Below are 15,395 nucleotides of genomic sequence, written 5' to 3' on the forward strand. Positions count from 1 at the left end.
GATCACGAGGTCAAGAGATCGAGACCATCCTGGTCAACATGGTGAAACCCCATCTCTACTAAAAATACAAAAAATTAGCTGGGCATGGTGGTGCGTGCCTGTAATCCCAGCTACTCAGGAGGCTGAGGCAGGAGAATTGCCTGAACCCAGGAGGCGGAGGTTGCGGTGAGCCGAGATCGCGCCATTGCACTCCAGCCTGGGTAACAAGAGCGAAACTCCGTCTCAAAAAAAAAAAAAATGACTTGAGTGAACATTTACAAAATTCCCAAGAGTTAAGAGAACACATGGCCGGGTGTGGTGGCTCACGCCTGTAATCCAAGCACTTTGGAGGCCAAGGCGGTTGGATCACCTGAAGTCCAGAGTTCAAGACCAGCCTGACCAACATTTTTTTTAAAGACGGTGACACCCCGTATTTAAAAAAAAAAAAAAAAGCCGGGCACGGTGGCTCAAGCCTGTAATCCCAGCACTTTGGGAGGCCGAGGCGGGTGGATCACGAGGTCGAGAGATCGAGACCATCCCGGTCAACATGGTGAAACCCCGTCTCTACTAAAAATACTAAAAATTAGCTGGGCATGGTGGTGCGTGCCTGTAATCCCAGCTACTCAGGAGGCTGAGGCAGGAGAATTGCTTGAACCCAGGAGGCGGAGGTTGCGGTGAGCCGAGATCGCGCCATTGCACTCCAGCCTGGGTAACAAGAGCGAAACTCCGTCTCAAAAAAAAAAAAAAAAAAACCGAGAACACATGAGAATACCCACAGCACCAGTGGCATACCTAAAACATACAGAAATCTATCTGAACCCAGCAAGCAACGGCAATCTCCAAGCGAATTAATGAAGTAAGAGACAACCAAAGGCAATCAAAATTATCAACTCCATTTCATATTGGTCATGAATTTTTAAATTAACTATATATCTTGAAATTATAAATTGAGCTGACATATAATAATAATGATAGTGTTACATATTAGATGATATCTAAAAATATTTACCCAGGCACCCTAAGTGGAGTGATTGAGTCTTCTGATTTATAGAATCATAAAAATTAATTCCCTTCTAGCCGGGCGCGGTGGCTCAAGCCTGTAATCCCAGCACTTTGGGAGGCTGAGGCGGGTGGATCACGAGGTCAAGAGATCGAGATCATCCTGGTCATCATGGTGAAACCCCGTCTCCACTAAAAATACAAAAAATTAGCTGGGCATGGTGGCGCGTGCCTGTCATCCCAGCTACTCAGGAGGCTGAGGCAGGAGAATTGCCTGAGCCCAGGAGGCGGAGGTCGCGGTGAGCCGAGATCGCACCATTGCACTCCAGCCTGGGTAACAAGAGCGAAACTCTGTCTCAAAAAAAAAAAAAAAAAAAAAAAAAAATTAACTCCCTTCTAAAGATATTACCTACTTAATTTATAAGTGAGTCCAAAGCTCGTATCTCTTGCTGCATTACAGCCAGCAAGTCGAGAGACAAAGTGTGGGGCAGGGAAGGTGACTATATTCCAGAGAGCCGCCAAACTGAGCAGATGGTGAACTAATATCCTAAAGAACCAACTGAAGTTAATACGGATTTCAGGCCCCTTGTATGTTAGGGAAGGAGGAAGAAGGAGGTTGAGGTGAAGGGGTCAGATAATGACAGGCTTAAGGGCTGCAGTGAGAGCCCAAGGGGGTGGTGAAAATTCTTTGTCCTTTGCCAGGTCACAATGCTCTTATAAATCTTCAACTAACACTGTTTCTTGTGTATACAACCTCTTTATCTTCTCAGAAGTTAGTTTCAGGAAGGGTTTTTTTTTTTTTTTTTTTTTAGACGGAATCTCACTCTGTCACCAGGCTGGAGTGCAATGGCTCAATCTTGGCTCACTGCAACCTCCCCCTCCCAGGGTCAAGCAATTCTCCTGCCTCAGCCTCCCAAGTAACTGGGACTAGAGGCGTGTGCCACCATGCCCAGATAATTTTTGTATTTTTAGTACAGACAGGGTTTCACCATGTTGGTCAGGATGGTCTCAGTCTCTTGACCTCGTGATCCACCCACCTCAGCCTCTCAAAGTGTTGGGATTACGGGCGTGAGCCACTGTGCCCAGCCGGGAAGGGATTATCATCATCTGTGCCTTAAAGTTAAACTATAAACTAAATCCCTCTGATAGACAGCTTGGCCTATGTGCAGAAGTAAGGGAAAGCAGTTAGCCTAAAAGACACCACCACAGGGTAGGAAGGGTTAGGAGCGAAATGTAGTTGACATGGATGCTAGGCCTCCTTTTCATTGTTATATATTTAATTTTCTGAACATATTATTTTAATTTTTTATACCTTTTTTTTTTTTTTTTTTTTGAGACCAAGTCTTGCTCTTGCTCAGGCTGGAGGGCAGCGTCGTGATCCTGGCTCACTGCAACCTCTGCCTCCCTGGTTCAAGCAATTCTCCTGCCTCAGCCTTCTGAGTAGCTGGGACTACAGGCGCCCACCACCATGACTGGGTAATTTTTTGTATTTTTGGTAGAGACAGGGTTTCACCACATTGGCCAGGCTGGTCTCAAAACTTCTGACCTCAAGTGATCCACCCGCCTCGGCCTCCCAAAGTGCTCGGATACAGGCGTGAGCCACGGAGCCAGGTCTAACTGTTTATACATTTAAATAGATATTGGCAGTAATGTTTGCTTTTTTGACCAGTACAACCAGCACAAGAAATTTAGGAAGTTCAATTTAATTATTTAATTAAAACCTTCTTTTCTTTCTTTTTTTTTTTTTTTGAAACAGAGTTTCCCTCTGTCACCCAGGCTGAAATGCAATGGCATGATCCTGGCTAACTGCAAACCTGCCTCCCGGGTTCAAGTAATTCTTGTGTCTCAGCCTCCGGAGTAGCTGGGACTACAGGTACGCACCACCATGCCCTGCTAATTTTTGTATTTTAGTAGAGTCGTGGTTTCACCATGTTGGTCGGGCTGGGTCTCGAACTCCTGGCCTCCTATGATCTGCCCATCTTGGCCTCCCAAAGAGCTGGGATTATGGGTATGAGCCACCACACCCAGCCTTAAGATTTTCAGGCCAAAATAAACCTAAGTCTTGTATGTACCAGACTATTATACTACCACTATTTTCTACCTTATAATAAAATCTGAAATAAAATATAGTATGTAATTTTTACTCACTGCAACCTCTGCCTCCTGGGTTCAAGCAATGCTGCTGCCTCAGCCTCCCAAGTAGCTGAGATTACAGGTGCACACCACCATGGCCGGCAAATTTTGCATTTTTAGTAGAGATGGGGTTTCACCATGTTGGCCAGGCTGGTGTCTCAAACTGCTGACCTCGTGATCCCCCTGGCTCGACCTCCAAAAGTGCTGGGATTACAGGTGTGAGCCACCACACCCAGTATAACCAAGATTATTAAACCATTCTAATTTGTCAAAAGAGTCACACTGATTTTTTTTTTTTTTTTTTTTTTTTTAAGACGGGGTTTCACCTCGTTGGTCAGGCTGGTCTGGATCTCCCAACCTCAGGTGATCCACCCGCCTTGGCCTCCAAAGTGCTTGGATTACAGGCGTCAGCCACCACACCCAGCCGAATCACACTGATTTTTAAAAAATGTAATGAACTTTCTGATGTCTTTATATATTAAATATTTACATTATTAAAATTGTTCAAAAGCATCAGATTCCTCTCTATCAACTTTCTTTTGTTGTACCAAACTATCAAGACCATTAATTTAATTTACAGCTAAATCTATTATTTTTTCATGTTAGAAATTCAACAAGAAAATTTTTCCCTCATGAAACGTCCCATTTAAAGCATAAATATGCTGGGCGAGGTGGCTCATGCCTGTAATCCCAGCCCTTTGGGAGGCTGAGACAGGCGTATCATTCGAATTCAGGAGTTTGAGACCAGCCTGGCAAATATGGTGAAACCGCCACCCTACTAAAAATAAAAAAATTAGCTGGACACGGTGGCATGCACCTATGATCGCAGCTACTCTTGGAGGCTGAGGCAGGAAAACGGCTTGAATGTCGGAGCTGAACTTGCAGTGAACTGATCATGCCAGACTGTCTCTAAATAAATAAATAATAAAGCATAAGTAGTGAAACAGTAATAAGGCACAGGATCTTGTTATTCTCTGTTATCTAGGCTAGAGGGCTGACCAACCTCACGGCTGGCCTTCAGGTCCGCAGAGCAATCTCTGCATAAACAGCGCGGCCCAGAACTCAGCTCTGCCAGAGACGAAAAGAAGCGAGACAGCAGCAAACACCGCATTCTAGCGAAAAATGAGAAAACTTGCTTCTTAGATACTGTCATGTAGAAAAACACCGGGAAACCAAGGAAAAAAACAAAATCTCTCCGTGGATTTAGTTCATTTTGGCTCAAGATACTCAAGCAGAAACAGCAAAAACACGAACTTTCTCTAACAAAAGCAAACCCTCTCTTCTTTAACGACGAAAGGCCAGGGGAAAGCGCGAACGCAGTCCCCCACTACCACAAATTATGCAGTCGAGTTTCCCACATTTGGGGAAATCGCAGGGGTCAGCACATCCGGAGTGCAATGGATAAGCCTCGCCCTGGGAAAACCACCTTCGTGATCATGGTATCTCCCCTGCCAGGTAAGTATGAGGACACGCGCCTCCGCCCCGACAAGGCCTCACGCGCCTCACCCTTGACACGCACGGTCACTTGCCGCGGGCGCCGCACCCCCGGCCCTCCGAGCCCGGACACACAGTTGGGACCCTCGGGGCCGACCCGCGGTCCCGGACTCGCTCCCACGCGGGGAACTCCCACGGCGGCAAGCAGCAGGTGGCCGAGCAGCAGCCCCTGCGCCGCCCCATCTGCATAGAGGCCGCCCCCTCCGTGACGTCATCGTCAGCGCCTTCCCAGGCCCGCCCGCTCCTCCGCCACTCAGCCGAGCGACCCGCGGCCGGAGCCGGCGGGGAAGTGACGTCGGCCTCTCCCTCCTTTCCCTGCAGCCCGTGTCCTTCGGGGAGGTGCGCCGAGACCCCGAATCTGGTCTCCACCAAAGAGGCGGGTAATTGACCTGTGTCCTGCGGAGGACCCTTGTGGCGGCCAGCTGGAGGCTCGTGCACGCATCTTCAGATAATGTCTTTTAATGAGCAGACTAGAACGTTGAGGATTACAGAGAAAACCGGTACCTTTCAAACCTGGTTATCTCTGTGATGGAAGGCGTTCAGTGTCAGAGAGAAACCTATCTATGAAACTGGAGAGGCTGCTCAGATGACTGCAAACGAGCCACCCTGACTGGTTTTACCACTATAAGTGTTACAAAGACAGTTGTCTAATTTCATGAATCTTGAAGGTTTTGTTTTTTTTTTTTTTCATGTACAATATCCGATAAAAATATGTAAAAATACAAAAAATTAGCTGGGCATGGTGGCGCGTGCCTGTCATCCCAGCTACTCAGGAGGCTGAGGCAGGAGAATTGCCTGAATCCAGGAGGCGGAGGTTGCGGTGAGTCGAGATCGCGCCATTGCACTCCAGCCTGGGTAACAAGAGCGAAACTCTGTCTCAAAAAAAAAAAAAAAAAAGAAGTCAAGGATCAATTGGAAAAATTGTAAAGACACAAATACTTTGACAAGGAAGTCCACTTCTAGAAGTTTGTTTTAAGAAATCCTTGCACAAATAATGAAGGATGTTTGTAGAAGGATGTTCTCTGAACAATAATTATTATTATGGTTTTTTTTGTTTTTTGTTTTTTGTTTTAGAGGGAGTCTCATTCTGTCACCCAGGCTGGAGTGCAGTGGCACAATCTCGGCTCACTGCAACCTCTACTTCCTGGGTTCAAGTGATTTTCCTACCTCAGCTTCCCAAGTACCTGGGAGTACAGGTACCCACAACCATGCCTGGCTAATTTCTGTCTTTTTAGTAGAGTTGGGCTTTCACCATGTTGGCCAGGCTGGTCTCAAACTCCTGATCTCAGGTGATCCGTCTGCCTCAGCCTCCCAAAGTGATGGGATTACCGGCATGAGCCACTGCGCCTGGCCTCTGAATAATTATAAGAATAAGCATTTGACACATTTTGTGTTCATTAGCCTGAGGGCCATTTAAATATACACTGGTTCGTCCATACCATAAAAAGATAAGCAGTTGTTTAAAAGGCTGAGGTAAAATATGAAAGCAGTGATGATGATGCCATTGAAAATAATTATGACAGCTAATGTTTAATAAACATTTATTAGGTGCTCAGTTATAGCAGCTAATGTTTAATAAACATTTATTAGGTGCTCAAATGCTTTATGAGTATTTCTCATCAAGTGTGTAAAGCAAAAATAAAATTCTAAGCACCCCCCCCACCCAACCATCTGAGTGGACCCCTCCTCTAGGTCAAAGGCATTCCAAAGTTAACCTGAAAAACTAGTTCAGGCCATGCTGGGAAGGAGCAGTTGGACAGGCCTTATATACCCTCTTTCCTTTTGGAACTCAGGAAAAGGCAACCAGCATTAATATCAACACAGACCTTAAGTCTGATAAGAAACATTTACAATCTATTGTCTCTGAAGCCTGCTACCTGGAGGCTTCATCTGCATGATAAAACCTTGGTCTCTACAACCCCCTATCTAACCCAGAAGTTCCCTTCTGGAATTATAACTCCTTCAACCAATGGCCAATGAGAAAAATGTTAAATCTGCGTATGATCTGGAAGCCCCCCACCCTCGGAATTGTCCTGCCCTTCCAGATTGAAGTATTGTAAATTATACATGTATTGATCGATGTATTCTGTCTCCCTAAAATGAAAAGCAAGCTGTACCCAACTGCCTTGGACACATGTTGCCAGGACCTCCTGACGCTCTGTCGTGGGTGCCTCCTTAACCTTGCAAATTAAACTTTTTAAGTTATTGAGACCTGTCTCACATGCTTTTGGATCCACAAATGTTAGATTAATCCACGAGGGAAGCACTGTTTATTTATTATAATTTTATTCTTGCTTTGTCATCCAGGCTGGAGTGCACAATCTTGGCTCGCTGCAACCTCCGCCTCTGGGTTCAAGCAATTCTTCCTGCCTCAGCCTCCCAAGTAGTTGGAATTACAGGCTAATTTTTGTATTTTTAGTAGAGATGGGGTTTCACCATGTTGGCCAGGCTGGTTTCAAACTCCTAACTTCAGGTGATCTGCCCGCCTCATCCTCCCAAAGTGCTGCAATTACAGGTGTGAGCCACCGCACCTGGCCAAGGGAAGCACTTTTTTCTCTTTTTATAGACAAAGAAATTGAGATACAGAAAGTTCAGTAACGTTTTAAAAATCGCATTGTGAACAAACCAAGATTTCAACCCAGAAATTGATGGTTCACCACAAGTGAAAACTGGGATTTTGTTTTCAGTTATTGGGAGTTTCAGATTTCCAGGAATGTGCAGTTGTAAAAACCCAGCTTCATGAAGTGATAAAATACGTGCAGTGACTTTTGGGGTAAGCTCTGAAGCACCAGACACAGGATCTATTGAAAAATTACTTTGCTGAAATAATCCAGTTGTTAGAATTGTAAACTAGTAGAGAAATTCCCAGAATTTAAAGTCTTCCAACAGAAAAAGCGCCTTAAAAAACTTTGTGGTGTCAAGGACACTCCCATAATACGCTACTGCTAATACGAGTTAAACATCTCTAAAGGCGAGTGAGTTCTATTTTTCAGACACGGAAAAACCAGGGGAAAGCGCGAACGCAGTCCCCCACTACCACAAATTATGCAGTCGAGTTTCCCACATTTGGGGAAATCGCAGGGGTCAGCACATCCGGAGTGCAATGGATAAGCCTCGCCCTGGGAAAACCACCTTCGTGATCATGGTATCTCCCCTGCCAGGTAAGTATGAGGACACGCGCCTCCGCCCCGACAAGGCCTCACGCGCCTCACCCTTTACACGCACGGTCACTTGCCGCGGGCGCCGCACCCCCGGCCCTCCGAGCCCGGACACACAGCTGGGACCCTCGGGGCCGACCCGCGGTCCTGGACTCGCTCCCACGCGGGGACTCCCACGGCGGCAAGCAGCGGGTGGCCGAGCAGCAGCCCCTGCGCCGCCTCATCTGCATAGAGGCCGCCCCCTCCGTGACGTCATCGTCAGCGCCTTCCCAGGCCCGCCTGCTCCTCCGCCACTCAGCTAATGAAGCCGGCGGGGAAGTGACGTCGGCCTCTCCCTCCTTTCCCTCCTGTCTCCCACCGAGAAGCGGGTACTTAATCTGTGTCCAGTGGAGATCACCTTTGGCAGCCGGCTGGAAGGCCGTGCACCCTTCTTCAAATAATGGCTTTCAAAGAGCAGAGTAGAATGTTTAGGATTACAAAGGAAACCAGTTCCTTTCAAACCTGGTTATCTTTGTGTTGTGGCACTATGTGTATATCTGTTAAACGCATTAAAGAGGCCGGGCGCGGTGGCCCACGCTTGTAATTTCAGCACTTTGGGAGGCCGAGGCGGGCGGATCACGTGGTCAGGAGTTCGAGATCAGCCTGGTCAACACGGATAAACACCGTCTCTACTAAAAATACAAAAATTAGCCGGGCTTGGTGGCTCATGGCTGTAATCCCAGCTACAAGGGAGGCTGAGGTAGGAGAATCGCTTGAACCTGGGAGGTGGAGGTTGCAGTGAGCCAAGATCGTGCCATTGCACTCCAGCCTGGGCGACAGAGTGAGAGTCCATCTCAAAAAAATAAACACGCTTTAAAGGCCACTGCACTCCAGTCTGGGTGACAAAAGGTGACACTGTCTCAAAAAAAACCCAAAAACACTCCTCCGCTCCCCTCAAAAGCATTGAACATTAAGGCTGGCAGGGATGTCTCGTCTCTTCTTGAAAGTTCAAAATCATTATTCAATACTTTAATTCACGGTAGTTTCAATCTACTGGTATGAAAAGTGTTTTCAAATTATTGTACTGATATTTTCTATCCTCTTTCTGAAATGCATGCTAATCGTGTTTGGACCTTGGACTTTCTTTTCTTTCTTTTTCTTTCTTTCCTTTTTCCTTCTCTTCTCTTCTCTTCTCTTCTCTTCTCTCTTCTCTTCTCTTCTCTTCTCTTCTCTTCTCTTCTCTTCTCGCTCGCTCTCCTTTCTTTCTCAGTGTCTTGCTCTGTCAACCAGACTGGAATGCAGTGGCACGATCTCTGTGCAACCTCCGTCTCCTAGGTTTAAGCAATTCTCCTACCTTGGCCTCCCAAGTAGCTGGGATTACAGGCACCTGCCACCATGCCCAGCTAATTTTTGCATTTTTGGTAGACACTGGGTTTCACCACATTGCCCAGACTGGTCTCAAGCTCCTGACCTCAGGTGATCTGCCCGCCTCAGCCTCTCAAAGTGCTGGCATTACAGGCTTGAGCCACCACGCCCAACCAAGTGCTCCTTTCTTGTAAGCAGTACTGGTTTCATATTTTCACTATCTCTGACACTATTAACTGTCCATTTAAAAAAATTTTCTTCTGTACACAAAAAAGTTTGTTTCAATAGTGAAGTATGGGCCAGGTGTGGTGGCTTACACCTGTAATCCCAGCACTTTGGGAGGCCAAAGCGGACGGATCACCTGTAATCCCAGCTACTCGGGAGGCTGCAGCAGTTCGAGATCAGTCGGGAGGTCAAGATCAGCCTGACATGGAGAAACCCCATCTCTACTAAAAATACAAAAATTAGCCCAGCTTGGTGGCACATGCCTGTAATCCCAGCTACTCAGGAGGCTGAAGCAGGAGACTCACTTGAACCCAGGAGGCGGAGTTTGCGGTGAACCAAGATCATGTCATTGCATTCTAGCCTGGACAACAAGAGCGGAACTCTGTCTCAAAAAAAAAAAAAAAAAAAAAAAAAGGCCTGGGTGAGGCGGCTCACGCCTGTAATCCTAGCACTTTGGGAGGCCGAGGTGGGTGGATCACCTGAGGTCAGGGGTTCAAGACCAGCCTGGCCAACATGATGAATCCCTGTTTCTACCAAAAAATACAAAAACTAGCTGGGCATGGTGGCTCATACCTGTATTTCCAGCTACTCAGGAGGCTGAGGCAGGAGAATTGCTTGAACTGGGACTCGGGAGGCGGAGGTTGCCGTGAGCTGAGATGGCGCCACTGCACTCCAGCCTGGGCTACAGAGGGAGATTCCATCAAAAAAAAGCTGGACTGGCCGGGCGCGGTGGCTCAAGCTTGTAATCCCAGCACTTTGGGAGGCCGAGGCGGGTGGATCACGAGGTCGAGAGATCGAGACCATCCTGGTCAACATGGTGAAACCCTGTCTCTACTAAAGATACAAAAAATTAGCTGGGCATGGTGGCACGTGCCTGTAATCTCAGCTACCCAGGAGGCTAAGGCAGCAGAATTGCTTGAACCCAGGAGGCGGAGGTTGCGATGAGCCGAGATCGCGCCATTGCACTCCAGCCTGGGTAACAAGAGTGAAACTCCGTCTCAAAAAAAAAAAGGAATGTTCACATTCCACATTGCTGTGGGGAAATCTCTTGAATGGTGCCAATCTTGGCTTCCACCCACCTGGCAAACCAACTTAACCCACACCAGCCAAACCAACAGTTAAAGATAATTTAGCAGGAACAAATGTAAGGCGAACAACTCCAGGCTTTCAGGGACAGAACAAAGCTCTCCAGTGAATCAATAACTAATTCAAAGTGGTGGGCCTAGCACTCTGGAGTGGCAGCCTGTACTGAAGTGAGGCTGCAGCTGTAAACGCCCCACTCTGGCGGTACCATTTGTCGCTGCTCCTCCTTTTCTTCGCTCTTCAGCTTCTCTCCTCAACCTCAACTTCTGTTCTATAGTCCTGTCCTCTTTTTCCTGACCTTCTTTGCGGCTGATGAAGGCTTCAAAACCTGAAAAGCAAACAGATGCTCCTTAGCACCTAGCTGAGAACATTTTAGTTCGCTAAGAAGGCCCTTTAAAACCTCATTCAAAATGGGAACAAGAGAACAAGTATTTCCATCTGGATCCGTCCTAAGGCTGTTCTCCCTGACAGTGTCGGAGCGGTTTCCGACTCTGAAAGGTGCTCGGCTTGTCTGCCTTTGCCCAGTTGAGAAACCCGTCGTGGATTAGAAACACCTGGTCACTACAGAGACTGGAATCCCCAGATTCCTGTTTTCCTGATGAATTTGGGGTGAATGGAGACGATCTGTGGAAATCAGTTACCAATGTTTAAAAGGACAGTAGCCGCCGTGGCGATTTAGAAGTTCTTGTTCCTATGAGAAGTTCTTGAGAGGGTTAAATAAAACTGTAGCGCCCAACGTGGGGCTCGAACCCACGACCCTGAGATTAAGAGTCTCATGCTCTACCGACTGAGCTAGCCGGGCACTGACTGCAGAGCGCTTCCTAAAGGACACCACTTTCCTCTAATAGACAGGGGGTATGATCCACTTGCAGATTATTTTGTGTGAAAGAAGTTTCAGGATTTAGGATTGGTGGTCACAGCAATAATCTTTTCGTAATAGCTTTTTTTCCACGGAAGAACCCAAGGTTTAGAGAGCGATGGGGGCTGCAGAGAACCAGGAAGGCTCGCAGAGGAGTCAGGAATCGTGAGTCCTTCCCGAAACCTCGGTGTTTCCGCGGATTCCTTCCATGGAGGGCACCTCCTCACCCACTGCAGACTCAGGTAAGATGCGCAAAGACCTCTCTGCAAAGCTTTTGAGTTCTCCATCCTGGAAGAGGCACTGAGTTCCAGAGTGAGCAGGGAAGGGTTCTTTCCTCTGCTCAAGGGAAGGCCGTAGTCCCAGCTCCGTGGACCGCATCCCGCCTGGGCTGCTTAGCGTCTTGGTGGGCGAGCAGCAGTGACAGCCAGTTGGAACTACTGCAGTTTGAGACAGGGTCCCGCTGTGTTGCCCAGGCTGGAGCGCAGTGGCACGATCACAGTTCACTGCAGCCTCCACTTCCCGGATTCAAGCGATGCTCCCACCTCAGCTTCCCTGAGTAGCTGGGATCAAAAGGACCCGCCACCATCTTAATTTTTTTTTTTTTTTTCTTCTAAGGCTGTGGGGAGGCTTTTCAGGCTGGTCGCAAACTCCTGGGCTCCAGGGATTCTCCCGCCTCCATCTACCAAAGCTGCTGGGATTACAAGAGCGAGCCACCACGTCGGCCTGGAGCTATTGTTACTCACCGAATTTGCTGACCGCACTCCCGCGGGAATGCCGTAAGCAAAGGCATAATTGCAAGCTTGTTAAAACTGTTAAATTAAAAAATAAAGTAAAAGAAGGCCACCTAAGCAAGTTACCACCACATGCCGTGACTCGGATTCGAACCGAGGTTGCTGCGGCCACAACGCAGAGTACTAACCACTATACGATCACGGCGAGCCACCGACGAGGCGGCGCACTGCCGCTGACTTTAATGCCTCTTGAAATAGGAATGGCTGCTTCGTGCTGCTTTTATTTGACCAGTCCGTAAGGTCCACATCGATCAGAATTCCAAACTTTTCCACTCTGCAACCTGGAAGCTCCGACACCCGAATCGGGTTCTTAAGACTCTAAATCCCTCAATGCCAGTGGTGGCACCACCCGCTCGGCCGGGCAGCGGCGCGCCCAGGTCCTGGCTAGAGGGCAGAAAGCATCAGCTGCAACCCAGGACCGGGGACCACGTAGCCTCGCGCCTCGCCTCTCGCCCCTTCCCCCTCCAAAGAATCAAGCCGCTTCGCTCAGGAACGCGAGGGGCAGGCTGGAAGGATTTTCCAGATTGTATCTGCAGCCTGTGCGGTGGAATTGAGGTGAATTTTCCCAGAATAGTGGAACCGGAGGAAAAACGGAGCTGGTGAGCTGGGGAGGGGATGAGAGCCCGGTCCTGATGTCTCGCTTTCCTCGCAAGGACAAGCAGCGCTGTGTACTCTCTATGGCATTGTCGGCGCCTGTGCTGACTTCATCTTGACTCGTCAATATATCAGAGCCACCTCCTCAGACTGAGAAAAACAAACCCAAACAGCCTCTATTTCAGACACTTAACAGTTACCGTTAACTCATGAAACGCCAGCCACCGCACCCATCAGAAGGGCTTGGCTCGCACGCGCAGTTACCAAAATACGAATGTTTGCTATGGGAGGGAGAGGCCACATACTGGTGCAGAAGACTCAAAACACAAAAGTGTCTTGAAATACATTTCCGCCTTTGTTCTCTGCTTTGCTCGGTTTCCAGGCCTACTCAGTCAAAAACTGGGAAGAAAACGTCGTGCTGCGTTGGCCGGGAATCGAACCCGGGTCAACTGCTTGGAAGGCAGCTATGCTCACCACTATACCACCAACGCACCTGAAAAGCGGTTTGCTTCATTGACTTATGAGAACTACATAGTCTCCTGCTGGGCAGTCTAGATAAGGAAGGCAAAAAAAAAAAAAAAAAAAAAAGACAAAAAAACTACATAGTCAGCTTTGGGCTTTCCGTTTATTTCTTTTTTTTTTTTTTTTTTTTTTGAGACGGAGTTTCGCTCTCGTTACCCAGGCTGGAGTGCAATGGCACGATCTCGGCTCACCGCAACCTCCGCCTCCTGAGTTCAGGCAATTCTCCTGCCTCAGCCTCCTGAGTAGCTGGGATTATAGGCACGCGCCACCATGCCCAGCTAATTTTTTGTATTTTTAGTAGAGACGGGGTTTCACCGTGTTGACCAGGATGGTCTCGATCTCTTGACCTCGTGATCCACCCGCCTCGGCCTCCCAAAGCGCTGGGATTACAGGCTTGAGCCACCGCGCCCAGCCTTTTCCGTTTATTTCTACACTAAGAGATATTTACACTACAGGAAAAACCCACAGGAGGAAAATAAAAGGAAACTCTAGAATTTCTCCTATTGACAACTCTGGAGTAGTATCTTGTTTCACAGGTTTAAGAAAAGTCAATTCTAGTTTCTTCTGCCATCGTTTGAAGGGAGCCCCTGAAATCCAATGGTCGAATTAAAGCACATGCCTTTGAACCAGCATGCCAATTCCTGGGCATTTATTCCACACATGTGCAAAATGACATATGTACAAAACCATTCATGACGGCATTTTTTTTTTTCTAGTAGCAAAGGGTGAGAAATAACCTAAATATCTATAGAAAGAAGCTGGCTAAACTAATTATGTAAAACATACAAAGAATGCCAAGTGCCAGAAGAAAGAATAAGGAAGTTCTTCAAGTCTAATCTCTAAGTATTTCTAAAATATACTGTTAAATGGAAAAGGGCAAAGTACAGAAAGTGTGTATAAATTACTTTCATTTGTACAAGGGGGAAAGAATGTTTATATACACGTATTTATATATGCTTGTACTTACATTTGCATAAAACATCTCTGACATTGTAATTAAGAAACAACAGTGGTTACCTCATTAGAGGGAAAATAGATTTAAAGGTGAAAGTCACCTTTATCAGTTCTGCCCTTTTGCATATTTGAACCCTACATCATGTAAGTATATTACCTTTTGGAAAATTCAATAACTAAATTGAAAGAAAATATGTTGCTGAAGGACAATCTCCACTGCAAAGTGTTAGAAATATATTGTTAATCTTAAAAATAGCTGGTGTTGGCCAAGCGTGGTGGCTCACGCCTGTAACCCTAGCACTTTAGAAGGCAGAGGCGGGTGGATCACCTGAGGTCAGGAGTTTGAGACTAACCTGACTACCATAGTAAAAACCGATCTCTACTAAAAATGCAAAATTAGAAGGGCGTGGTAGCACATGCCTGTAATCCCAGCCACCTGGGAGGCTGAGGCAGGAGAATTGCTTGAAACCGGGAGGCAGAGGTTGCAGGAAGCCAGGTCATGCCATCACACTCCAGCCTGGCCAACAAGAGCAAAACTCGGTCTCAACAACAACAAAACTAGCTGGTGATAAAAGAGCATGTACAGCATACTTCCACTTTGTTTCAAAACCTAGATATTAAGAGTGGCCTTTGGGTGACAGAATTGTGAGCAATTTCTTTATCTGTGTTTTTCCTACATTTTCTGTGTTTCAGTTTTCAGTGGGATCGGGAGACTGAATAACATAACAACGTTTGTTTAAAAGATCCTAAGAGAAAGCAAAACAAAATAACACTCATTCCCTGACCGGGAATCGAACCCGGGCCGCGGCGGTGAGAGCGCCGAATCCTAACCACTAGACCACCAGGGAAGTTGTTGGCACATCCCTGTTAAGGCTGTATGATTCTACTAGGTGCGGTGGTTCATGCCTGTAATCCCTATACCTCGAGAGGCCAAAGTGGCCAGATTGCTTGAGTCCAGGTGTTCAAGACCAGCCTGGGTAATGTGGCAAAACCCTGTCTCTACCAAAAGTACGAAAACATTAGCCAGGTGTGGTGGCTTGTGCCTGTAGTCCCACCTTAAGGGAGGCCCAATCCCTTAAGCCCGGTAGGCAAGAGCGCAGTGAGCTGTTTCGGCGCCACTGCACTCCAGTCTGATGATAGGGCCAGACCCTTCCTCAAAGAAAAAAAAAAAAAAAAAAAAAAAAATTACATGATTCCAAATGTTTATTTCCACTTATTCTTTTTCATATTATTTTTCACTGCCTAGATCCTGAGATTCTT

General features: G+C 47.2%; 1 long non-coding RNA gene and 6 other non-coding genes across 8 annotated transcripts in view; all 7 read right to left on the bottom strand.

Moving 5' to 3' along the window:
- Nucleotides 1-4,410: 4,410 nt before the first annotated feature.
- LOC120360274 (U1 spliceosomal RNA) lies at nt 4,411-4,574 on the bottom strand. The gene has a single exon (XR_005576843.1). It is a non-coding gene; the product is annotated as a U1 spliceosomal RNA (small nuclear RNA).
- A 3,036-nt stretch (nt 4,575-7,610) lies between these two features.
- On the bottom strand, nt 7,611-7,774 carry LOC120360272 (U1 spliceosomal RNA). Its single transcript, XR_005576842.1, has one exon. It is a non-coding gene; the product is annotated as a U1 spliceosomal RNA (small nuclear RNA).
- A 1,979-nt stretch (nt 7,775-9,753) lies between these two features.
- LOC141582259 (uncharacterized) overlaps nt 9,754-15,395 on the bottom strand; it is a 43,936-nt gene continuing 38,294 nt past the window's right edge. For both annotated transcript variants that reach the window (XR_012515074.1, XR_012515073.1), the window contains one exon: nt 9,754-10,743. This is a non-coding gene — a long non-coding RNA (uncharacterized LOC141582259). The remainder of the gene's footprint in view (nt 10,744-15,395) is intronic.
- On the bottom strand, nt 11,145-11,217 carry TRNAK-CUU (transfer RNA lysine (anticodon CUU)). The gene has a single exon. It is a non-coding gene; the product is annotated as a tRNA-Lys (tRNA).
- TRNAH-GUG (transfer RNA histidin (anticodon GUG)) lies at nt 12,139-12,210 on the bottom strand. The gene has a single exon. It is a non-coding gene; the product is annotated as a tRNA-His (tRNA).
- Nucleotides 13,079-13,150, bottom strand: TRNAG-UCC (transfer RNA glycine (anticodon UCC)). Its single transcript has one exon. It is a non-coding gene; the product is annotated as a tRNA-Gly (tRNA).
- On the bottom strand, nt 14,912-14,983 carry TRNAE-CUC (transfer RNA glutamic acid (anticodon CUC)). The gene has a single exon. It is a non-coding gene; the product is annotated as a tRNA-Glu (tRNA).

The sequence above is a fragment of the Saimiri boliviensis genome, chromosome 19 (assembly GCF_048565385.1).
Source record: "Saimiri boliviensis isolate mSaiBol1 chromosome 19, mSaiBol1.pri, whole genome shotgun sequence".
In the NCBI taxonomy this organism is placed as follows: domain Eukaryota; kingdom Metazoa; phylum Chordata; class Mammalia; order Primates; family Cebidae; genus Saimiri; species Saimiri boliviensis.